Source organism: Apium graveolens, chromosome 8, assembly GCF_009905375.1.
Source record: "Apium graveolens cultivar Ventura chromosome 8, ASM990537v1, whole genome shotgun sequence".
NCBI lineage: Eukaryota > Viridiplantae > Streptophyta > Magnoliopsida > Apiales > Apiaceae > Apium > Apium graveolens.
The window spans coordinates 177,546,718-177,573,294 of NC_133654.1; positions in this window are offsets into that span (position 1 = coordinate 177,546,718).

Consider the following 26,577-nt stretch of genomic DNA (forward strand, 5'->3'; position numbering starts at 1 on the left):
ATTTGTCAGAATTTCATCAATCTGAGCTTGTTGTTTCTCTTGAGTTTTCTCAATATAAGCAATCCTGTCAATGGTAGGTTGAAAGAACTTTTTCTTATCAATTTTCCAAACTTGTTCCTGTTTGATAAAGTTCTCCTGAATCTTGTGTAGCTCTGCATGAGTAGTTGAATGAAGACCTTGTAGATGTTTAGTACTCAATACAGTGACTCTAAGCTGGGTTTAAAATCATCAGAATTTAATATTTCATCAGCTTTAGTCAAGTGCTCAGCAAGATGTTTTTCAGTTGGAACAAATGAAACTGAGTTCCATTCCTTAGTCCACTCCTGACCTGCAGGAGTTTCACTCCAAGGTACTGGTGCTTCCCCGGTAACAAACTTCTTTACCAGTTCAGACTTAGGAAGAGTCTGTTGAGGAGTATGTCCTGAAGGACCTGCTTCATCAGCATCTACAGTTGGAGCATCATCACCAGTATCTCCAGCATTTGCAGCATCAGAACTTAAAGAATCAGTATCTTCTGATAAGACAACAGTGTGAGTAGCAATGGAGGCTTCAGCATCCTCTAATTGCTGATCTGATACTAAGTTCTGATCAACAGCCATATCCTGATGCTCACCTAAAGTCTGATCATCAGCATCTTGATGCAGAGAAGGTGTTGTTGATAACTCTGGAGTTTGAACAGCATCAGTAACAGGTGTTGTGGAAGGATTATTTATTGTTGGAGCTTCTAAGAGAAATACTTCAGACACAACCAAGTGTTGAACATCAATATCAGCACTTGTGCCTGGATCAACAAGAGACACAGATGGTGAGTTAGCCTTGTCAGATACAGCTTCCTGAGATGGAGTTGATGGAGAAGAAGTGACTGGAGCAAATTCCTTGTCTTGTGAGATCAGAGATTCCTGATCCCCTTCCTTAGCTGCTTCCTCTTCATCATCTGAAACTAGCCTTTGTGCCCTCTGTTTCTTGTACTTCCTTGTTGATTTGGATTCCTTGGGAGTTTCAGGAACTGTCATTCGTCTAAGCCTCTTGAGAAGCCTAGAACCCCCAATTTCAGAATCCTTCTGAGAAATCTCTTTCTCAGCTTCAGTTACAACAGGTTCTCTAGCAGGAACCGGTTCCTCAGAATCAGATTCATCTCTCAATGCAATCCTCCTTCTCTTTTGAGGTGTTTGAGGAACATTCTTTGTCCTATTTGGCTTGGAAGATGAAGATTTCACAGTAGGTGCTGAAGATGAAGGTTGAGCAGTATGTGAAGTGGAGAGATAGGATTTGAGATATGTTCTGAGGGTAGGTTGAGTAGAATGAGAGGTAGGTACTGAGGTTGATGGATTTTGGGTGTTTGGAGTTGGTTGGACATCAGAGTAAACAGATCTATAAGTATCAGGATCAGCATTTACTAGGATCTGTTTTACAGACTGAAGAATCTGTAATGGTCTAACCACTTTTTTCTTAGTATCAGCATTTACCAGGTCATTAAAGTATCATTTTGCAACCTTAAAAGGTGGGGTTTGGGTGCTGACTAAATGAGGTTCATCAGTACAATAAGTGTAAATAAGTTGACAGAATCTAGCAAAATAAACAACATCTCGATCCTCTATCATCCTATCCCCAATAAAACCAATTAAAGCAGTTGCAAAATCAAAATGAGTTTGATTGATAATTGCATACCCGATGTGCTGACTCATAATTGGAATAGCATCAAAATTCGAACATTTGTTCCTAAAAGATTTGGTGATGCAATCAAAGAAGAAACTCCATTCTCTTCTGATATTAGCCCATTTCAACTGTCCAAGTTTCGTCAGACTCTTTTCATATCCCAATTCAGCCATTAACTCCCGAAGGGCTGAGTCCTCTGGAATTGAGAAAGTACAATCTTCTGGAAGATGTAAAGCCCTGCGTACTGTACCAGGAGTGACTACAAAGGATGAATCACCCACTTGGAAGATAATACTGGGAGTTCCACGTTGACCACCATCATCAAAAAGTCCAGTCCTCCAAAACCTCAGAACTTGTTGGCTTGAAAAGAATTCAGGCTGTGTTAATGCATACTCAACCTCACTATGTGCAAGAAGATCTTGCACAAAGTGCAATTCAGATGGAGCTTCAGTGTGATCAAGAACTGCAGCATAGTTGTTGGGGACAAACTTAGCTCCATCAATGATTAAATCCTTTGGTGCCATGTGAAAAAAATTGAGATTCAAGTATGCCTGTTAGGTGTTTGATATAATGTCTGTATGAAAAACCAACGTGAGAAATAAAAAGAAAGAGAGTAAAAGTAAGGAGAGAGATAAAATATGAAGAAAATAAAAGATTAAAGAAATCTTCTCTCTGTTGTAATACTCTGAACAAAAATGTTACCGTTGGACACCTGTCAGACATGCAGTAATAACGGACAGTTACTGGGCTCGAGAAAACAGGAATCATTACTTACCCATTTGCCTAGTTTCAAGGAAAAACCGTTCCATTTATCAAGAGAAACAATTTTAATTCAAAATTTAAACCGTTATCACTGATTGAATTATTTTTCACTGCATCATTAATATTCTGAAAATACATCACATGAAAATGACCAAGATAAATTAGATAAGTAAGTGCTGAAAACGAATCAGAACTTAATATAAAACAAAATTTATATGGTCATCAGAATATCAATCAGGATTTATCAACACAAGATAAAATAACTCAGAGACAAAATCTTGAAGTAAAAACAACTTTCATTAATATATCAAGACAATACATTTATGAAATGGAAATTACATCAATACTTATACAAGATTTTCCCTAAGCTTCTAAACCGAACATCAACAGCCTTAGTCCTAGCTAAGAAGCCTGACAAAGCTGATGATGAAGAAAAACTGGAAGAAGACAAGATTAAATCATTTCTTCTTCTTCCTACTCTCGACAAACAGAATGGAGAGTCTGATGATTCACTCTTGCTGGCGGAGAGCTTCCAGCCTTTCCTCCTCCAATCGCTCCAGATGGCGATGGTAGTCCATATAGAAGAACAGGAGGTATGTCAGTACCTCCTGTGGGACAGAGTCCCATATCTCCTCAGGAATGGCTGTGACATGCTGCCAATCGGCACAGCTTAGCTCCATATTAAAGTTTTGGTAGTTCAAAAACATGTTGTATCTGATCATTGTGTTTTTGAAAGAAGAAGTATGAAGATAAGTGTGTGAGAAGAATTTGATGGAAAGACTGATGTGAAGTGGCTGCTTATATAGGCAAGAGAATGCCAGGAGACGCAAAGAAATTGAATTCTGACAGGTAGAATTAATTCTACCTCATCTCCCTAGACTTTGAAAAAGAATAACATTCATTGGAAAGAGGAAACATGGTTTAAAGCGCACAAGAAACAAGTAACATTGGACTGTTCAGGTACAAATACCATTAACCCTAACCATAGTGACTATTAATCTTCCACTTCAACATATTCAATTATTAACTGAGACTGTTATCAAATTTTATTCACAGATAAGTCAAGTAAAACATTAGACTGTAATATCAGAACTTAGACTTATATCAGAACTTAACAGTCATCAGAACATAATTTCTTAAGTCGAAAAAGGAATGCCCATCTTAGTAAATCCTCATACAAGTTCTGAGTTATAGACTTCAGAACTTAATCATTAGAACGTGTAACTAGAACTTGTCCTCAGAATTTATGCAAAGTGACACAGTGACTTAAAATAACATAGACCACCACAGTAATTTTCATCATTCATATGGAGTGATTAGTGTGTGCATTAAGCTAAATAACAGACAAAGAGTAAAGTCTGAGTCACTTCAGTACATCTTAGAAATAAGGCATAACTAAAATTTTGCTAAAGAGTTGTCATTGTCCTGAAACCTACTGATGAATGAGTTCATGCATGAGTCCATCTCAACTGTTTTGTGCTAATTTTATGCATCTTTTGAAATTCTATTTTACATTGGCTTCTCAGTGTAAGTGAGTCACGACTGTTTATCAGAATTTATGTTCTTATCAGAGTATTTCTCCAGTAATCATAGAGTGTGAAAAGTCACCAAGAAAATATTTTGCTTTTCTAATGCATATTTACTTAATACCAGCAATGCACTTGGGTCGTCCCTTCCACATTTTTACTCTAGATCTCAAAGGAGTACCTGATTTTATTCTTTGATCTTTTTGCTTTTTCTTTTGATAAGTGAGGTTTATCAGCACTTAGTACATTCAGCAGTTTTACTAGTATCAGAACTTAACAGATGAGTAGCATTATTCTAATTTGTGACTTAGTAATAAGATATACAAAGTAAACTTAACTAAGCTCAATTATCAGAATTTGCTAGTGTCATAAGATTTCCACTGAAATAATTACTTCTTATATGGAATCATTTGTTTATTGAAGACTACTAGGTCAGTATCTAGCACAGTTATCCTCATAGGATTGAATAGGTACTTGAACAGACATATCATTTATCAGAGTTTAGAAACATATATCATACAACAGTCAGTACTTAAAGACATTTATCAATTAAGCACAGAATACACAATGAGATTAATTCTGTAAATACTGAGCATAAAGTCCGATAACACTGAACAAGACTAAGCAGATTTAGAGAAAGAACCTGAAACCATTCCAAGTTCATTTACCAATCTTGTAAAAGTAGCTTCACACAGTGGTTTTGTGAAGATATCTGCTAGTTGTTGATCTGTGGGAACAAAATGCAATTCCACTGTACCTTCATCCACATGTTCCCTGATGAAGTGGTACCTGATGCTGATGTGCTTTGTCATAGAGTGTTGAACTGGATTACCTGTCATAGCAATAGCACTTTGATTATCACAGTAAATAGGGATTTTGAAATATGTTAACCCATAATCTAGTAACTGATTCTTCATCCAAAGAATCTGTGCACAACAGCTTCCTGCAGCAATATACTCTACTTCTGCAGTTGATGTGAAAATTGACTTTTGTTTCTTGCTGTACCAAGAAACCAATCTGCCTCCAAGAAATTGACAGCTTCCACTTGTGCTTTTCCTGTCAATTTTGCAACCTGTAAAATCTGCATCTGAGTAACCTATTAGTTTGAAATCTGATTCTCTAGGATACCATAATCCCAGAGCAGCTGTTCCTTTAAGATACTTAAAGATTCTTTTTACAGCTGTTAAGTGAGGTTCTCTTGGATCTGCTTGAAATCTTGCACAAAGACAGGTAGCATACATGATATCAGGTTTACTAGCAGTTAGATAGAGTAGAGAGCCAATCATACCTCTGTAGTCAGTAATATCTACTGATTTACTGGTATCCTTATCCAGTTTTGTTGCAGTGGCCATTGGAGTGGATGCACTTGAACAATCTTGCATTCCAAATTTCTTCAGCAAGTTTCTGGTGTACTTGGTTTGACAAATAAAAGTGCCTTCCTCATTCTGCTTGACTGGAAGGCCCAGAAAATAGCTAAGTTCCCCCATCATACTCATCTGATATCTTGACTGCATTAGTTTGGCAAACTTTTTGCACAGTTTGTCATTTTTAGATCCAAAAATGATATCATCAACATAAATCTGGACCAGAAGTAAGTCCTTTCCATGGTTGAGGTAGAACAGTGTTTTGTCTATTGTCCCTCTGTTGAATCCACTTTCCAGAAGAAACTGAGCTAAAGTCTCATAGCATGCTCTAGGAGCTTGCTTAAGTCCATAAAGTGCTTTATCAAGCCTATAGACATAATCTGGATGTTTGGTATCTACCAAAAACTGGAGGTTGTTCAACATATACCTCCTCCTCCAATTCTCCATTGAGAAAAGCACTTTTCACATCCATTTGAAAGACAGTAAACTTTTTGTGAGTAGCATAAGCCAAGAATATCCTTATGGCTTCTAACCTAGCAACTGGTTCAAATGTTTCATCATAATTAATTCCCTCCTGTTGAGAATATCCTTTTGCAACCAGCCTTGCCTTATTCCTTGTAATTATGCCATCACTGTCAGTTTTGTTTCTGAATACCCACTTTGTACAAACAACAGATCTATTCTTTGGTCTTGGCACTAGGGTCCAGACTTTGTTTCTTTCAAATTCATTCAACTCTTCCTGCATTGCTTGCACCCAATCAGCATCTTGAAGAGCTTCTTCCACTTTCTTTGGCTCAGTCTGAGAGAGAAAAGAATTGTAAAGACATTCATTTGAAGTACCTGTTCTAGTTCTGACACCTGCATCAGGATTTCCAATTATCAAATCAGGTATATGTGATTTTGTCCACTTCCTTGCAGATGGAAGGTTTTCTCTAGAACTGGATGCTCCCCCATGATCCATGCTATCTTCATTTTCATTTTCTGATGCTCCCCCTGAAACTATGCTCTCTGAGTTGGAGTCTTCAGTATTTAAATTTTCAGCACTATCAGAACTTGGCTTATCAGAACTTGACGAATCAGAATTTGAAGAGCCAGATGTATGTTCTGATGTTTCTTGAGCTGTGGTAGGATCTTGAGTATGCTCCCCCTGCATCGGTGCATCTTCCCTTGGCGTAGCCACCACAGTTTCAATAACATCAGAGTTTATTCCATCAGAGTTTACAGTATCAGGACTTAAACTTTCAGGATTTTCAGTATCAGAATTTGAGTCTTCATTTTCAAATCTCAGCTAATCATGGTCAATGAAATCTTCAAGACCAGTAATCTTCTTGTCATCAAAAGAGACATTGATAGATTCCATGACTACTTTTGTTCTCAAATTATAGACTCTGAAGGCTTTTGTGGAAAGTGGATATCCAACAAAGATTCCTTCATCAGCTTTTAGATCAAACTTTGATAGCTGTTCAGTATGAGTTTTGAGAACAAAACACTTGCATCCAAATACATGAAAGTATTTCAGATTTGGCTTCTTTTTCTTCACCATCTCATATGGTGTTTTTCCATGCTTGTTAATGAGTGTTGCATTTTGAGTAAAACAAGCAGTCTGCACAACTTCAGCCCAGAAATAGGTTGGAAGCTTTGCTTCTTCAAGCATTGTACGTGCAGCTTCAATGAGAGTTCTATTCTTCCTTTCAACAACTCCATTTTGCTGTGGAGTTCCAGGAGCAGAAAATTCCTGCTTTATTCCATGGCTTTTGCAGAACTCTTCCATTATCAAATTCTTGAACTCAGTTCCATTATCACTCCTTAAAACTTTCACATAATCTTTGACCATTTTATCCAGATGTTTGACATGATCAATCAAGATTGATGCAGTTTCACTTTTTGTATGCAAGAAATACACCCATGTGTATCTGGTAAACTCATCCACTATGACCAACGCATACTTCTTCTTTGCAATAGACATGACATTTACTGGACCAAATTGATCAACATGTATTAGATGATAAGACTCAAGAATTGATGATTCGGTCTTGCTCTTGAATGAAGATTTTCTTTGTTTGGCTTTCTGACATGAATCACAAAGACCATCAGGAGCAAATACTGTGTTTGGCAATCCTCTCACAAGATCTTTCTTGACCAGTTCATTTATATTGTTGAAATTTAAATGAGAGAGTTTCTTATGCCAATTCCAGCTTTCTTCAATTGATGCTCTACTCATCAGACAGATTGCAGAACCATCAGTACTTGTTGAAAGCTTAGCTTCATAAATGTTAGCACGCCTATATCCTTTCAGAACAACTTTGCCTTTAGATTTACTCACAATTTTACAGTGTTCTTCAAAGAAATCAACATGATAACCTCTGTCACAGATTTGACTTATACTCAGTAGGTTGTGTTTAAGTCCTGAGACCAGAGCTACTTGTTTAATTATGACATTTCCAAGATTGATATTGCCATATCCCAATGTTTTTCCAATGTTGCCATCTCCATAAGAAACATTTGGGCCAGCTTTCTCCACAAAGTCTGATAGCAGGGCCTTATTTCTAGTCATATGTCCTGAACATCCACTGTCCAGAACTAGAATATTTTTCCTGTTGCCCTGCAATCACAAAGACCACTAATTATTAGTTTTAAGGACCCAGACTTGCTTGGATCCTTTGGCCTTATTAAGTTTGTTAACATTTGCAGCGGATTTAGCATCAGAGTTTATGTTAACATTTTTCTTATCAGAACTTACACTATCAGACTTTGAATCAGAATTTACACTAGAAGGAACAATGGAAACTTTCTTCAAAGAAGGTTTTATTTGATAATAATCATAGTACAAGCTATGATATTCCTTACAAGTATAAATGGAATGCCATAAACTACCACAATGAAAACAAGGATTTTTTGGTTTGTATCTAACAGACTGACTCTTAACTCCTAACTTTGAAGGTAAGGAGTTAATATTCTTATTCTTCCTGCAAAAAGAAGCCATATGGTTAGAACTTCCACAGTTATTACATGTTTTCCTAGAAGCATCATGAACAGGTTTATAATTATTGCTTTTATTCACACCTTCCTTTCCATTCCTATTTTTCCTAGGTGATTTTACCTTGTTTGCATTCTTAACATCTTTCAGCTTATGCTTAAGCTGCTTCTTTATCATTAAGCCTATGTTCACTTCAGCTGTCTTTTCCTGTTTTAGTTTGTCAGAAGTTAATTTCTTTGTAACTTCTGATTTTTCATTTTCATACTTTACAGTTACAAACTTAACAGGTTTTAACTTTGGCTTTTGCTTATCAACAGACTTAATTTCTTCAGTTCCTTTATCATTCTTATCTTCTCCATAACCTAAGCCCTCTTTCCAGTTTCCACTACTTAGCAAATTTTGAGTTGTTTTGCCAGAGTTAGTCCAAGTCCTGATAATCTCTCTTTCCTTTTCTAACTCAGTTTTTAGAGATTCATTTATTTTTAACACTTCATTCCTAACATAAAAAGCATCATCTCTATCCTTCTGAGTTTGATGGAACATGACTAACTCTTTTTCTAAGAAATCATTTCTTTTCTTAAATGCAAGATTTTCAGAAGTTAATCTTTCACATGTTAAAGTTTGATCTCTATAACTAACAAACATGGTTTTAAGATATCTTCTCAACTCATTAATATCATCAGTATGAAAAATATAAGTAGTCTGAGGTACCTTTGTTTCAGCAGCTTCAGAACTGCTCTCAGCACTTTCTTTATCAGCATTTGCCATCAATGCATAGTTTTCCTCACTTTCAGAGTCTGAGGTGTCTGTCCAGCTTTTCTGCTTTGTGACAAGAGCCTTGCCTTTGTCACCCTTTACCTTCTTGCAATCAGGAGATATGTGGCATTTCTCACCACAGTTATAGCATTTAACATTGGTGTAATCTCCTCTGTCAGACTTTCCTCCTCTGCCTTCAGATCTTCTGAAATTCTTCTTATCAGAACTTATGCCTTTCCTGGAAAACTTCTTTCCCTTCCTGAACTTCCTGTATGCAATCTTTGTGATTCCTTTCACCATAAGAGCACACAGCTTTATCATCTCCTCATCAACATCAGTCTCAGGGAAGCTTTCAGAATCTGAGTCATCATCACTCTCAGAACTTGATGACTCAGTATCAGACTTTATGAAAAGAGCTTTACCCTTGTCTTTCTTTGAGGAAGCTGCTTTGGGGAATTCTTCTTCAGCCTTAAGAGCAACTGTCCTTGACTTTCCTCCTTTCCTCTTGCTTCTTTGTTCCATCTCCAGCTCATGAGTCTTGAGCATTCCATAGATTTCGTCAAGAATTGTTTCATCAAGATTGTAGTTGTCTCTTATTGTCGTTGCCTTCAAATCCCAGCATTCAGGAAGAGCTAACAGGAACTTAAGGTTTGAATCTTCAAGATAATACTCTTTATCAACCAATGAAAAATTATTCAAAAGTTTGACAAATCTATCATATAAATCATTCAATGACTCATTAGTCTTTGAGTCAAAGTGTTCATACTCTTGAGTGAGTATTGTCTTCCTGTTCTTCTTAATTGTGTCGGTTCCCTAACACCTTGTTTCCAGAGCATCCCATATCTCCTTAGCAGTCTTGTAGTTGATTACCCTGTTTGACATTACATTATCAATGGCACTATGCAGTAAGTGTCGTACCTTAGCATCCTTAGCAATTGATGCTATGTCTTCAGCAGTATAATCACTCTTCTCCTTTGGTACGGTCTTTGCTGTTTCACCTGCAACTGCAACAGCGAGCTTGGTTGGTTTGTGAGGGCCTTCCTTGATTCTATCAAGGTATTCTGGATCTGTTGCTTCCAGGAACATGGTCATCCTTACCTTCCATATGGGATATTCAGATGGTCTCAGTATGGGAACTCTGATGGTCTCATACCGACTCTGAATTTGTGTCTTTGGTAGTTCCTCAGTTTTGGTAGGCTTAGTTGGAGTTTCTGTGTCTGACATGATTGTGTTTGGATCTTTAACTGTATGTATGTTAACAGATAGGCTCTGATACCAATTGTTAGGTCACACACACACACTGTAGAGGGGGTGAATACAGTGTATAGTACACTCAAATCGAACTTTAAGAACTTAAGTAACAGAAAACAAACTTTATTGAAACAATAAACTCTGTTACAGTATGGAACTGTTACCTCTCAGTGATGAACAAATATCACGAGAGTTGCTAGGGTTACAATGAATAATCTTCTCTAATAATGATAACACTTATAGTGTAAACCCTATGTCTGTGTTTATATACTACACAGTTACAAGATAATCGCTAATTGATATGGAATATAATTCTACTTCCTAAAATATATCAATCAGATATCTTTTCTTCCAAGTATTCCATTATTTACAGAATTCCTTCTTCATGCATATCTCTTCTTATGTTTATCTTGATCTTCTTTCCTTTAATCAGCTACTGTCCTTATCTGATCGTCCTTCAGCACTTAAGTTCTGATATCTATCTTCTGATGATTATCTCCTGATAACATAAGTACTGATATCCTTAAGTCCTGACTTCCAGTATAAGTACTGATCAACAGTTAAGTACTGATTTATCCTGTTCAAGTAAGATCTGAAAGCTAAACATAAAACATATTAGCCATGACATTATCAAATATATCTAACACTTATAATCATTTTTTTTATTCACACCTTCCTTTTCATTCCTATTTTTCCTAGGTGGCTTTACCCTGTTTACATTCTTAACATCTTTCAGCTTGTACTTAAGCTGCTTCTTAGTCATTAAGCCTATGTTAATTTCAGTTGGCTTTTCCTGTTTTAGTTTGTCAGAAGTTAATTCCTCTTTAACTTCTGATTTCTCAGTATCAGACTTTACAGCTACAAACTTAACAGCTTTTACCTTTGGCTTTTGTTTAACAACTATAGGCTCAATTTCTACAGTTCCTTTATCATTCTTATCATCTCCATAACCTAAGCCTTCTTTCCAGTTTCCACTACTTAACAAATTCTAAGTTGATCTGCCAGAGTTAGTCCAAGTCCTGATAATCTCTTTTTCCTTTTCTAACTCAGTTTTTAGAGATTCATTCATTTTAAGTACTTCATCCCTAACATAGAAAGCATCATCTCTATCTTTCTGAGTTTGATGGAACATGACTAACTCTTTTTCTAAATAATCATTCCTCTTTTTATAAGCAAGATTTTCAGAAGTTATCTTTCACATATTAAAGTTTGATCTCTATAACTAATAAATATGGTTTTAAGATATCTTCTCAACTCATTAATATCATCAGTATGAAAGGCATAAGTAGTTTGAGGTACCTTTAGCTCAGCAGCATCAGGACTGCTATCAGCATTTGCCATCAAGGCATAGTTCTCCTCACTTTCAGAATCTGAAGTGGCTGTCCAGCTTTTCTTCTTTGTGACAAGAGCCTTGCCTTTGTCACTCTTCACTTTCTTGTAATCAGGAGATATGTGGCCTTTCTTACCACAATTGTAGCATTTGACATTTGAGTAATCTCCTCTATCAGACTTTCCTCCTTTGCCTTCAGATTTTCTGAAACTCTTCTTATCAGAACTTGCACCTTTCCTGGAAGACTTCTTTCCCTTTCTGAATTTCCTGTATGCAATCCTTATGATTCTTTTCACCATAAGAGCACACAGCTTCATCATCTCTTCATTGATTCTGTCAAGATATTTTGGATCTGTAGCTTCCAGAAACATAGACATCCTCACCTTCCATATGGGATATTCAGATAGTTTCAGTATGGGAACTCTAATAGTCTCATATCGACTATGGATTTGAGTCTTTGGAGGTTCTTCAGTTTTGGTGGACTTGGTTGGAGTTTCTGCTTCAGACATGATTGAATTTGGATCTTAAACTGTTTGTGTGTTAACAGAAGGCTCTGATACCACTTGTTAGGTCACACGCACTGTAGAAAGGGGTTAAATACAGTGTTTAGCACAATTAAATCGAATTAAAGAACACAAGTAACAGAAAACAAACTTTATTAAACTCTGTTACAATATGGAACTGTCCTCTCTCAGTGAAGAACAAAATATCACGAGAGCTGCTAGGGTTACAATGAATATTATTCTCGATAATGATAACACTTATAGTGTAAACCCTATGTCTGTGTTTATATACTACATAGTTACAAGATAATCGCTAATTGATATGTAATATAATTCTGCTTCCTAAAATATATCAACTAGTTATCTTTTCTTCCAAGTATTCTATTCTTCATAGAATTCCTTCTTCATGCATATCTCTTCTTGCGTTTATCTTGATCTTCTTTCCTTTCAATCAACCGCCTTCCTTATCTGAAACTATCCTTAAGTCCAAATATTATCTCCTGATAAATATCTCCTGATAACTTAAGTTCTGACAACTTAAGTTCTGACTTCAGTATAAGTGTTGATTTCCAGTTAAGTGCTGATTTGTCCTGTTTAAGTAAGATCTGAAAACTAAACACAAATCATATTAGATATGACATTATCAAATATATCTAACATGTTGTTTGTAGCGTCCATATTCACCAGAGTTGTAGCCGTTCTCACGTGAGTTTCCATCATTGTTGGACATCTTTTCCTTTTATGATTTGATTCGATTCAAGGCCCCTCTTTCTAGCGCCAATTTGTTAACAAAAGAATTTGTTTAACACATGTTTGAGATTCGCGGCCGGAATCAAGATATGTAGCGGTGGTCGGTGATCAGAGAATTCACCGGAGTGCGTTGATTTATGCTTAAAAAATGGCTGAGATTTCTAGAGTTTATGTTTCTCTATGCAGATCTCTCAAACACATACCCTCACAATATGTCTATGCACCTGTTTTTAACGAGGATCAAGTCGGACGTAGTTCTTGGGGACTTATTCCAAGGCTGAATAGAAGTTGCGAACAAACTTCCTATTATAAGTCGAGCATTGATTTTCTTTAGGAGTGCCCAGAGATGCGGCCTAGTCACAAAGGCTTAAGGCTTGGTCACGAGTTCAAAACTTCACAGATAAAGAAATTCTCCAACCGGTGAATATCTCATTCGCTACCACTATCTTCTTCGGTTGTAATCGTAGGTATAATCATTATTTATCGCAAATGCTTAAATACATCTTTGCCCCCGAGTATAAGGATAACCCAACAGATTACAGGAAGTGTGATACCAAGCGTATAAGTGCAAAATATGAGATAACCCCAAAGTCTCTAGGTAACCCGTCGAATGCAGAGAAAGGGCTCACAAATTACACACTAAGTGTTAACGGCCATTCCCCTACGAGGACAACTCACAGGACTACAAAATGACATTTTCATTATATTTTCCAAAAAACGGGCTCCCGGATACCCTTTTTTTTCTCACACATGACGCGCCTTGAGGGGTTGGAAGCCCTCTGAAGGTTCCTCCGTACTCCTAAGGCGCGCCTTAGGTGGGGTGGAGTTACTTCGGGGGTTCCTCGTGTTCACATGTGTAATCCTTATGTTTAATTCACTTTTCATTTAATTTGTAAGAGAAATCTTATAGTTACTAATTTCGCAATGCGGAGCGGCCACCCTATGTGGCTACATAATATGAGGCGCACATTAAGGTGTTCGGGGATGCGTTCTCCGGATTCGTCTTTTTTCTTTCTTGACGATGTTTCAATCCTTTTCATTTATAAACCCGATGAAATATTCGTGATAATTTTATGCCATAACAGCCGTTTTTCGACATTTTTTTCTCTCAAAGACATAGTGGGTCATTTCAGATGATTTAGGCGAATATAGACTTAGAGACTTAGAAGTGAATTGTCTTGAAAATTATCTATTCAAAATTTACTCTGATGTAGTTACCGGTGATGGTCACTCATCCGTCATTTTTGCTGAAGAGGTCGAACTCCTCTTTCTAAATTTGCTTTTTCTAATTGTGTGTACCATTTCTAAATTGGCTTTCTAATTGTGTTTGTCTATGCTTTCTAATTATGTTTGTTAGTGACTTGTGCCTCTTACATTTTTACTTTTTCCTCATTAGGTAGTAGTGTTAGAGATATTAAATTTCTATCAATATTTAATCTCAAATAAATTGATATTGCTGATTTGATAATTTAGAAAAATGTTATTGGTAAAATTTATGTGAAGATATAATTCACTATCATTAATTGATTTGTAGTCAATTAATACATATGTCATATTTAGGGTTCAATTTTGGTATTAATTTACTACCTTTAACATTATTTATTTTTTTTCTTCTATTTTTTCCGTTTTCCCTTGTCTTTTTTAATTATGTTTGTGTAACTGTGGATTTATATCATATTAATATTGACTGGTGTTGTATATAAATTATTTTTAAAACATTTTCTCAAAATTTAACTAATATAAAAAGTTTACGCTTAAAAGTTTGTCACTTTGAATTTTTTGAACCCCTTGAAATATTTCATTCTGGGCCAGACACGGGCCGCAAGAAAAGAGGACCTCCAATTAATACCGAATTATGTGGGTGTTTGGGAAGTAAAAAAAGGGGGTCATTTGGGCTTAAAAGCCCATCTCTAATTTTGGAAGATGTTTGGCAAATTAAGTTGAACGCTTGATTGATAACCGGAATGTTGGGAAGGGTTACATTCAACCCAACTTATTTTATTCTTCCCTTTTTCTCAATACTTGTTTTGTAATTACGAGTAAAATTAACTTATTATGTATTATATTTATAACATACTTTTCATTTAACTTTTTGCGATTTTTAGTTAAAATTAAAAATTATATAATTATATATTATTGTTGATAATTTAATCTTATTTGCATATTTATAAAAAAGTTATCATTTAAATGTTTATTGTTGACTGAAGTTCTCAGTTTATTTATATCTTTACAAATATCAATTATAACATTAATACTTGTTTTTTATAGATTCGAACATTGAGAACTTGGATAGTGTACCTTTTTATATTTATATTTAATGATCTTGATAATTTGATTAAGAAGATGTGATAGTCCTGGTTAAAGGAATACCAAACAAAATTAAAATGAGTAGTGAACTAAATTATACCATATTTCGCTTATTACAATATTATTATAATTATGTTATATACTATAAATTATTTTAAAATTTCATCTTCTTAAATATATAATAATATATTAAAATATTATATTAAACTTTTGATTTTATTAAAAAATTGTACCTTGTAAGTTATAATTTACCAAATATATTATTAATTTATAATGAAAATTATCCAAACGTCTAAATAATTTATAAGTCATAATTTAATATCACTTATACGCTAATTTCTAACTTTAAATCATAAATTATATTTTTTTAAAAATGCCAAACAGGCCCTATATTGTAATCATCTTAACCATTATTTTTATGATAAAATAATTATTTTGCATAATTTCGATTATATAAAATTATCTACCTTTTAAATGTTTCAAATATTTGAATTATGTCAAATTAGTTACACCCATAAAAATTTAGAATCCTTAATTTTTGGATACATCAATAACTTAGGTCAAGTTAGTTACACTTACACCCATGAAATCTAAAACCCTTAATTTTTGGGTAGTTCGATAACCCATGCAAGATTAAAATTTGAAAGAGGGAAAACAACGGAGTCATAATTATTAAATAATCTTATTTGTATACATAATTGAGAACAGTTATTAATCCTTTTTTTAAAGCCGACTTCATTAAACAAAGATAACAAAGGGTGAATCTTCAGCCCTTGACAAAAACTACCTGGAGGGGTGAAAGACAGAGAAACTACAGCTGAAAGAGCAGTACATAAAAAGGCCTAAACATAACGATACTACTGCTGGGATTAGGACCTAAAAGGATATTAGATATTAGATATTTATATTAGACTGCCCTGTAGTAGCGGATCCGACAATTACTCGGACCCAGGAAAGAAGCTGGCTCCTAGCACTATGTGTTAGAAAATTAGGATTTTAGAGCTTAATTTAATTATGTTCTTGATGTTAATCCTAAAATCTAATGATTGGAAATTGTTCAATGATATTTGAACTTAAATTTTCATGTATGGTTTTAAGAATTTTCTTAATGAAATCCATATGAAATGAGAGATGAAAGTAGCTTGGAAAAACTTGGAAAATTTGAGAATGTTTGTCCCACATTGAAATAAATAAAGGGGGTTGTGTGCTTTATATGGTATTACCCACATGAGTAGTATACAACTACTAAGGTGTGTGATGGTCCATTGTGTTGTTGTGTGCTTCACGCGCACACACACACGCGCGCCCCGCCCCGCCACGCACCGCACCGCACCGCACCGGACCGGGTCGGGTCGGGTCGAAGGGCGATTTGGGCGAATGTCTCGGCGTCTCGCGTACGCGAGGCGACCTGGGCGAGGAGTTTATTTATTTGAGAATTATTTTAATTCAAATTTATTTATCGGTGACTGGATTATTGGGCTGGGTACTGAAATAGGCTAAGTCCTGCAAATAATCTGATCTGTAACAAGTTCTGATATAAGAATCAGAACTTAAGAACTGATGAATAAAATCAGAACTTAATAAGTTCTGATATCAGAATCAGAACTTAAGTACTGATGAGTCAAATCAGAATTTAACTTAAGTTCTGATAATAATGTGGGTGTTAATGTGAAAAGCTGTTACAAATAATTTAAATTCAAAAGCTGTTCAGTTTTGATTTTTTCATTTATGAATTCAAAATCTGATCAGTTTTGATATTTTCATTAATGGAGCAGTTTAATTCAGACATTAAGTGTGTGGACAGTTTCATTTTTCCTCTCCTATAAATAGAGGCTAAACTGAATGAATACAATACACACTACATTCTGATCTCTTCTCTTCAACCTCTCTGCATTTCTCTCCCATAAGTCCTGAAGTGCTGATATTTTTCCGGTGACTGAGGTGCTGGTCGAAGTGGAGGTTTTGTTGCTGCTGTTAACATAAACTCCGAGCTGTTTTATCCTGGTGGAGATATTGCGCACATCCCAAACGCAGCAGGTAGGGGGCAATAATCTCTTCAAGAGCAGCCAGGACTTCGAGCAAGGCCTGGTGACTCAGCTGTGATTATTTTCTTGGCATTTTGTATCCGTAAACCTTTATTTCAGTCACTGTTGAAAGCTATGGTTTCGGGTACATCTCTCTTTCTCTCTTCGTTATTTCAGTTACTGATTTTGTTTACCTGCATGTTTTGTTTTGTTAACTGTGGTCTTGGCCTAAACTTGTTAAATTCTTTATACACTTGCCTCTATGTTGCTATACTTGTTAGTGAGTTTCTCAACATTCTTGAAGAGATTATTGGTTATATAGAATTTAGCATAATGGTTAACGAAAGTGAGGTTATCGTTGGTGGTGGTAGCAGTTCGGGTGTAACTGCTGGGGCCATTGATTGGACCACCTATAGTTTCCCACAAGCTGTTGAACTAACCGGTTTACCGGAGAAATTCAACGGTGGCATTGGCTTTTCTCGCTGGCAGAAAAGGATGAAGTTGTGGTTGACTATAAAGGGTCTGTGGCCGGTTGTGGAATATGAGAAACCAGTAGTGGATCAAGAGAAGGCTGACACAGTTAAGGCTTTTGCGAAGTGGGCTGAGAAGGATGGAGTGGCTAGGGCGGCCATTCTGGCGGCACTAACAAACACTTTGTTTGATGTCTATTCTTCTGATGCCTACTCTGCAAAACTCTTATGGGAGAAGCTGGACCAGACACATAATACTGACTCACAAGGTCTAGAAAAGTATTCTGTGGCAAGGTTCCTCGAGTTCAAGCTGGTGGACAATAAGTCCATGACTGAGCAGGTGCATGAGTTCGAGATGATAGTGCATGCTTTGAAGGAGTCTGGAATGAATCTCCCGGAGAAGTTCAAGGTGATGAGTGTGATTGAAAAGCTCCCGAAGTCTTGGGAAGAGTTCTCTCTCTCCCTGAAAAGACAGAAAGGAGAGATCACCTGGACCAACCTTATGCTGGACATCTCGGTACAAGAACAACACAAGTCCAAACAGGGACATGTGATGCCAACTGAACACGGTACCTCGAAGGTAAACATAGCAACTGTAGGACAAAAGAGGAAGGCTTTTGCTAAGAAAGCTAATAGTAATAAACCTAAGAGTGACAAGGACAAGGCCAAGAAACCCAAGGCAAACAAACCATGCTGGTCTTGTGGGCAGGTTGGGCACTGGAGTAAGGACTGCCCTACGAAGAAAGCGAAGAAAACCGAGGTAGCACAAGCAAATGTTGTGCTTGGAACCGCAAGTGGGCCTGTAGTGAACATGGTTGTTGGTGAGGCTACGGCTTCTGAAACCAACGTTGACCGGTATGTATCCTACAACCCTGTGATATTTTCTACCTATCTGTCAAATGAATGGTTGATAGATACTGGAGCTAATGTACATATTTGTGCTGATATTAGTTTATTTGTATCTTATCAACAGAATCATAGCTTGACTGTGAAGATGGGGAATGCTAGTGTTGCTCAAGTACATGGAGTTGGAAACGTGGATCTGAAGTTCCCTTCAGGACGTATTCTATCTCTGACGAGAGTGCATCATGTTCCCAACATGCGTAGAAATATAATAAGTGGAAGCTGTTTAGTTTCTAGTGGTTTTGAAATTTCGTTTAAGTGTAATAAAGTAGTTCTTATTCACACTGGTACATTCTTTGGCAAGGGTTACTTGTCAAATGGTTTATTTGTTATTAATGTGGATCCCGTTTTGGGAAGTTTGAATAATAATGTTATTCCTACTGTTAATTGTATTGAATCCTCAAATATATGGCATGCTAGACTAGGTCATTTAAACTTTGGTGCTCTTAAGAACATGATGAACTTAGAGTTGATTCCAAAATATACCATAGAAAAGAATTCTAAATGTCAAGTATGTGTGTCTGCTAAACAGATAAGGAAACCTTTTCATAACGTTGTTAGGGATTCAGACTTGTTAGATTTAGTACACACTGATATTTGTGAATTTGGTGGTGTGTTGACCAAGGACCAGTTTAGATACTTCATTACTTTTATAGATGATAGTAGTAGATATTGTTATGTTTATTTACTTAGACATAAGGATGAAGCACTTAGTAAATTCATTATATATAAAACTGAAGTAGAAAACCAAACTAGTAAGTTACTTAAAAGGTTGAGATCTGATAGAGGTGGTGAGTATACGAGTAATGCTTTTAATGAATTTTGTGCAAACAATGGTATAGTTCATGAAGTTACTCCACCATACACACCTGAGTCTAATGGGGTTGCTGAGCGAAAGAACAGAACATTTAAAGATATGATTAATAGTATGCTTATTAACTCTGGGTTGCCTAAATACATGTGGGGAGAGGCTCTAAATACGGCTTGCCATATTTTGAATAGAGTCCCTCTGAAACACATGGATAAAACACCCTTGGAGTTATGGAAAGGCAGGATGACTAGTCTTAAGTATCTTCGTGTGTGGGGGTGCCTTGCTAAGGTGCTTGTTCCTGAACACAAGAGAAAGAAACTAGGTCCAAAGACTGTTGACTGTATCTTTCTGGGCTATCTTGAAACCACTACAGCTATGAGATTTTTAGTGTTAAAATCTGACATAGATGGTATAGTGGCAAACACGATAGTTGAATTTCGAGATGCGACATTCTTTGAGGATGTCTACCCTATGAAGACTGGAATACCTGAAACGACTTCTGAGGAAGATCCTACTCACACATCAAGTTCTATTCCTGATCATGTGGAAAAGATGACAAATGTGGGGGCGGAACCTAGTAGTAGCTCTATTCCTAAGGAATTAGAGGAACCAAGGAGAAGTAAGCGTGCAAAAATAGTCAAGGATTTTGGAGGTGATTTCATCACTTACAATATCGAGGACGAACCTTTAACTTTCCGGCAAGCTATGGATTCTTCTGAGTCAAGGCACTGGAAGGGCGCTGTCAAGAGTGAAATTGACTCTATTGTTTCCAATGGAACATGGGAGTTGGTTGATCTCCCTCCTGGGTGTTCTACTATTGGGTGCAAATGGGTCTTTAAAAGGAAGTTGAATCCTGACGGCTCAATAGATAAGTACAAAGCTAGACTGGTAGCTAAGGGTTTTAAGCAAAAGGAAGGAATTGATTATTTTGATACATACTCTCCGGTTGCAAGAATGGTAACAATCCGAATGCTTATAGCATTGGCTTCAGTCCATGGTCTTATCATTCATCAGATGGATGTAAAGACAGCTTTTCTTCATGGTGAACTTGAGGAAGAGATTTATATGGATCAGCCTGATGGATTTGTTGCATCAGGCAATGAAAGGAAAGTATGTAAGTTGATCAAGTCCATCTATGGCTTGAAACAAGCTCCCAGAGATTGGCATAAAAAGTTTGATGAAACTATATTGCCTTTCAGTTATAAGATTAATGAAAGTGATAAGTGTGTCTACACTAAAGTTAAAGGTAATGAGTGTGTTATCTTGTGCCTATATGTGGATGATATTTTATTGTTTGGAACCAATATTGAGATTATTAACGAGACTAAAGAATTCTTGAAAAGGCATTTTGAAATGAAGGATATGGGTGAGGCAAGTGTGATTCTTGGAATCAAATTGATTCAGTCCACTGAAGGAATAACCTTGACTCAATCTCATTATATAGAGAAATCTATACTTGAGAAATATGGTTATTCACAGTGTAGAATCGCTAGTACACCTTATGATTCGAAAGTTGCCCTTGTCAAGAATACTTCAGGAGTGCCTGTGTCTCAGTTAAGGTATTCTCAGATTATTGGGAGCTTGCAGTATCTTGCTAACTGTACTAGACCAGATATTTCATATTCTGTGTCTAAATTGGCGAGATATACAAGCTGTCCAAACAGAACTCATTGGGATGCTCTTGATAGAGTACTTAGATATCTAAAAGGCACAATGTACCTTAGTTTACACTACAGGAGATTTCCTGGTGTGCTTGAAGGGTACAGTGATGCAAGTTGGATAGCTAAGAAGTCTGGTTCCAATGGAGTGACTGGATACGTGTTCACCTTGGCTGGTGGAGCAATATCCTGGAAGTCAAGTAGACAGACTATTGTTACTCGGTCTACTTTTGAGGCTGAGTTGTGTGCACTTGATGCCACAGGGACGGAGGCTGAATGGTTACATGGACTTATGTCTGCAATACCTGTAGTAAGCAGACCGCTTCCTGCTATTGCTATTCACTGTGATAGTCGAACAACTATCGACAAGATTAGCAGTAAAAAGCATAATGCTAAAACTAAGAGACACATCCAAGTTAGACTCAAGTCTATAAGGGGTTTAGTGACTGATAGGATCATAGCTATAGAGTTCATAGGAACTCAGAATAATATAGCTGATCCTCTTACTAAAGGACTGGAACCTGCAGTGGTCCTTAAGTCAAGGTTGGGGATGGGATTGTCAACCCATCATAATTCATCAACAGTGGGAACCCAATACACATGAGAGGAGATCCCTCGAAGTGTATTCAATGGGTAATAACAAGCTGTAAGGATGAGTTGGTAGTACCTTTGCTACATAGATGATACTATAGTATCTGAGTCTATCCCCTGTAAACCTAGAAGGTACTGACACTGCCAGAAAAGCAAGAGTGTTGAAACTCTGAATAGGATCAAGTCATTTGACGAGATAGAGGCAGTATATCTCTGGAGATGCCCAGCTAAGCGAATGTAATTGTGTGGTCGCAATTAGAGGATAGGGTTAATCCTTGAAGCATTCGACGAACAGGATCGAGACATGACCATTAATGTCTCAAAGCCGTAGATTGGCACCATAACCTTTGACTTGTCGTCGTCTATGGAATATGGTTATACTAAACGGATTAAGATTCAAGGTGAAACATTCCATCTGAGTCCGTTAGCCATTGAAGTAGAGGAATTAGGAGGGTTCAAACCCGGAAGGGTACCGACTCTGAAAAACAAGTCATGATGGGAAATTGATCACATTTCTGTATGGATTTGTGGGGGATTGTTAGAAAATTAGGATTTTAGAGCTTAATTTAATTATGTTCTTGATGTTAATCCTAAAATCTAATGATTGGAAATTGTTCAATGATATTTGAACTTAAATTTTCATGTATGGTTTTAAGAATTTTCTTAATGAAATCCATATGAAATGAGAGATGAAAGTAGCTTGGAAAAGCTTGGAAAATTTGAGAATGTTTGTCCCACATTGAAATAAATAAAGGGGGTTGTGTGCTTTATATGGTATTACCCACATGAGTAGTATACAACTACTAAGGTGTGTGATGGTCCATTGTGTTGTTGTGTGCTTCACGCGCACACACACACACGCGCGCCCCGCCCCGCCACGCACCGCACCGCACCGCACCGGACCGGACCGGACCGGGTCGGGTCGAAGGGCGATTTGGGCGAATGTCTCGGCGTCTCGCGTACGCGAGGCGACCTGGGCGAGGAGTTTATTTATTTGAGAATTATTTTAATTCAAATTTATTTATCGGTGACTGGATTATTGGGCTGGGTACTGAAATAGGCTAAGTCCTGCAAATAATCTGATCTGTAACAAGTTCTGATATAAGAATCAGAACTTAAGAACTGATGAATAAAATCAGAACTTAATAAGTTCTGATATCAGAATCAGAACTTAAGTACTGATGAGTCGAATCAGAACTTAAGTACTGATGAGTCGAATCAGAACTTAAGTACTGATGAGTCAAATCAGAATTTAACTTAAGTTCTGATAATAATGTGGGTGTTAATGTGAAAAGCTGTTACAAATAATTTAAATTCAAAAGCTGTTCAGTTTTGATTTTTTCATTTATGAATTCAAAATCTGATCAGTTTTGATATTTTCATTAATGGAGCAGTTTAATTCAGACATTAAGTGTGTGGACAGTTTCATTTTTCCTCTCCTATAAATAGAGGCTAAACTGAATGAATACAATACACACTACATTCTGATCTCTTCTCTTCAACCTCTCTGCATTTCTCTCCCATAAGTCCTGAAGTGCTGATATTTTTCCGGTGACTGAGGTGCTGGTCGAAGTGGAGGTTTTGTTGCTGCTGTTAACATAAACTCCGAGCTGTTTTATCCTGGTGGAGATATTGCGCACATCCCAAACGCAGCAGGTAGGAGGCAATAATCTCTTCAAGAGCAGCCAGGACTTCGAGCAAGGCCTGGTGACTCAGCTGTGATTATTTTCTTGGCATTTTGTATCTGTAAACCTTTATTTCAGTCACTGTTGAAAGCTATGGTTTCGGGTACATCTCTCTTTCTCTCTTCGTTATTTCAGTTACTGATTTTGTTTACCTGCATGTTTTGTTTTGTTAACTGTGGTCTTGGCCTAAACTTGTTAAATTCTTTATACACTTGCCTCTATTTTGCTATACTTGTTAGTGAGTTTCTCAACACTATGCCTTCTTCTTTGACTGCATGAACTGGCAACACCACTGGAACTTCCATTTCATCCTCGACTGCAAAGTAGTCTTCATGGAATGCGTATCCTGCGTGCATGACTCCGGCCTCCGCTAATTTAGCTGGACCAAAATCCACCGGGTCCTCTTCATGAATTAAAACTTCAATGGCCTCAAACCGGGGATCAATATGACCAAACCCGAGGTCCAAGCTCATCAACTCCTCAATTGCTCCAATAAACCTTTTGAAAGTAAACAGCCTAGTGCATTTTTCTCTACCAAGACGTTTTAAGTAAATGGCCAGCTGATTGGGTTCAGAATATACATATGCGATGACACAGTATCATCTTTTATCATTGAGCCTGATAAAAATAATTTTGGCCACATCTGCAACTTCCCAAGGTACACTGCGTGTAGGATGAAATTAATATACAAACTCTACTAGTGCAGAATAAATATATGAACTCATGTCTTTCTCTAAACTTAGAAAAGAAATATTTTTCACTACTTCAAAAATGAGATTACAAATAAATATAAAGCAGCTAGTATGCTAAGTGCATACACAACTAGACCTATAAAATAGCAACTACTCCTAATTTTTATCCACCACTTCTGTTTATTTCTAAGACCCAGACTTAATATCTACTGAATGTATGACCTAGTTATACACGTACAAACTGATCTAAAACAAATAAAAATAAAACTTTCAAACAATAAAACATGTTTAGATTAATTTTCCAACAATAGAACTTGTGTCATGCAATCCTTCTAGCCCGTATGGCTGTTAAACTGAGCCCATATGGCTATTATTTGCCCGTCTGACAAGTTCATTTTGCCCATCTTCGATGCCCATCTGGAAAACTTCTTTATCAGCCCGTTTGGCTAAGCCCGTATGGCTTTTCTTCACAAGCCCGTATGTCTTTCAACTTCACACCCTCTTTTGAAGATCCATCATATACAAATACACACACTTGCTGTAGGTTCACACACTACAAGAAAAAGTTGAATAGACATCATACATTAGACATCGGTTGATATTACCACTGATGTTAAAAGAAGCAATAACATCATCCCGTATTTTTCTGATGTCTATGTTATTTGAAGACATCGGTTATTTAATAACTGATGTCTAAAATTACCAAAAAAAAATCACGGCGCGCTCCTTCAATTTTTTCCCCTTAATGAAATATTTTAAGATTCCCCCCTCCTTTACCAATTCCCCCCCCCCATTTTTAGAAGCTAAATTAAAAATAAAATTTTCAGAAACTCGAATTCTTAGTTTCATTTAATTTTAAATTGGGGATATTTCAATTCTAAACCCTAATTTGCAGTTCATGCTTGAGCAAGGATCTATTTGCCTTGTGGCCGGGTTATTAGTGTATCTCAAAATGACTGCTCAAACTCAAGAAGAACTCTTGGCTGCCCACCTTGAGCAACAAATCATCGATGTATTCTCTCTCTCTCTCCCCCCCCCCTCTCTCTCTATACACTCTCTCCCTCTCCCCCCTCTCTATCTCCATCTCTCTCTATTCCCCCTTCTCTCTCTGTGTACTCTCTCCCCCCCCCCTCTCTCCCTCGATGTTATGGAAGTGGGTATATGAGTTCTTGATCAAAATTGCAACTTTAACGGGACTTAAAATCATCAACTTTAAATGACCCATTATTCCATTTTAGAAGAAGATATTCCAGGTTTATACCCAATTGCATTTTCAATTTCACTATTTTTTTCTTTGTTTTTACTTTTAGTGTTAGTATTTTGATTTGAAAAGAATTAAAGTTTCATCTTTTAGGTTAGTTGCTAGTGAATATCTGTTTTTCTGTTGTGAAAAAACTGAAAATTTAGATTTGTTCGATCTTTTGCTAGTGGTATTGAATTTAAGTGGTTTTATTTTATAGTGACCACTGTTGCTCAGGTACCTGAGGGTCTGGTTTTCAGTGGGGACTGGTTTTAGTCTCACTACTCTTTTTGGAGTAACTTTGGTTAGCAGCAAAACCATTTCTTTCTTTTTTCGAATTTTAGTTGAATGTTGACTTTATGGCCCTAATGGCGATCCTGTACAATTGTTTTGACTTCTGTCAGGTGCTTCTTTGGGAATTCTCCCGATTTTTGAATTTTTTTGGTAGCAACTACGAAATTATAAGTCTTTTAAGTGACACACTCTTCGGATATTCCCCTTCAATGAGCATTTTAACTTCAATTCTGTTAATTTGGAACTGAATTGTACATTTTTAACAGTCTTATACCACCTGAATCCTGTCATTATATAATTATATATTTTCTTTTCCTATTTTGTTATACAGGTTTTCTCACTCGTTGATGCTGGATACATAAGTATATCTACTGTGATATCAGTGGCTGCACATGAATTAGGACATGCTCATTCTGCTACAAGGTCAAAATTTGAACTCTTTATTTTTCCCTTCAGTCTGTTGTTTGCTCTTTATTTGTAGTATCAGTCCTGGTTTCTTCGTGTTTTCATATTTTGAACATCTTATCATGTTCTATTCATACAAATCCTTATAAAGAATTTCGCCACATAATCTGAATAATGAGGTTGCTGTACCCTTATATTATTATATATAATTATTTATGCATTTGGATACAAATATCATATGTGAAGTTGATGGATCTCATGATTTCGTGTCATAGGGGATGCTTTTTCCAGTAGCAGTGAGGGCATACAGATTAAGTACATTGCTGTATTTTTAACTATTCTCTTTCCAGGAGCTCTTGTGGCCTTCAATAAACAGTCCAGAGACCATTTAAGCCTACCCCTCCTCCTCCTACCCCCAAGGGAATTATTTCGTTTACATTTACTGCTTTTACATTGTGCAGAACACTTTAAAATTTAAAACTCCATTAGTCAGTGAATTTGGGTAATATAAATAGAATATATAATATGTTATCTCGGTGATCCGAACCTTACACCTCTTTATTCTGATGTAAACATTAAATTTAAATAAGTTGTTACCGGGTATCAAATCTTTGGCCTTACT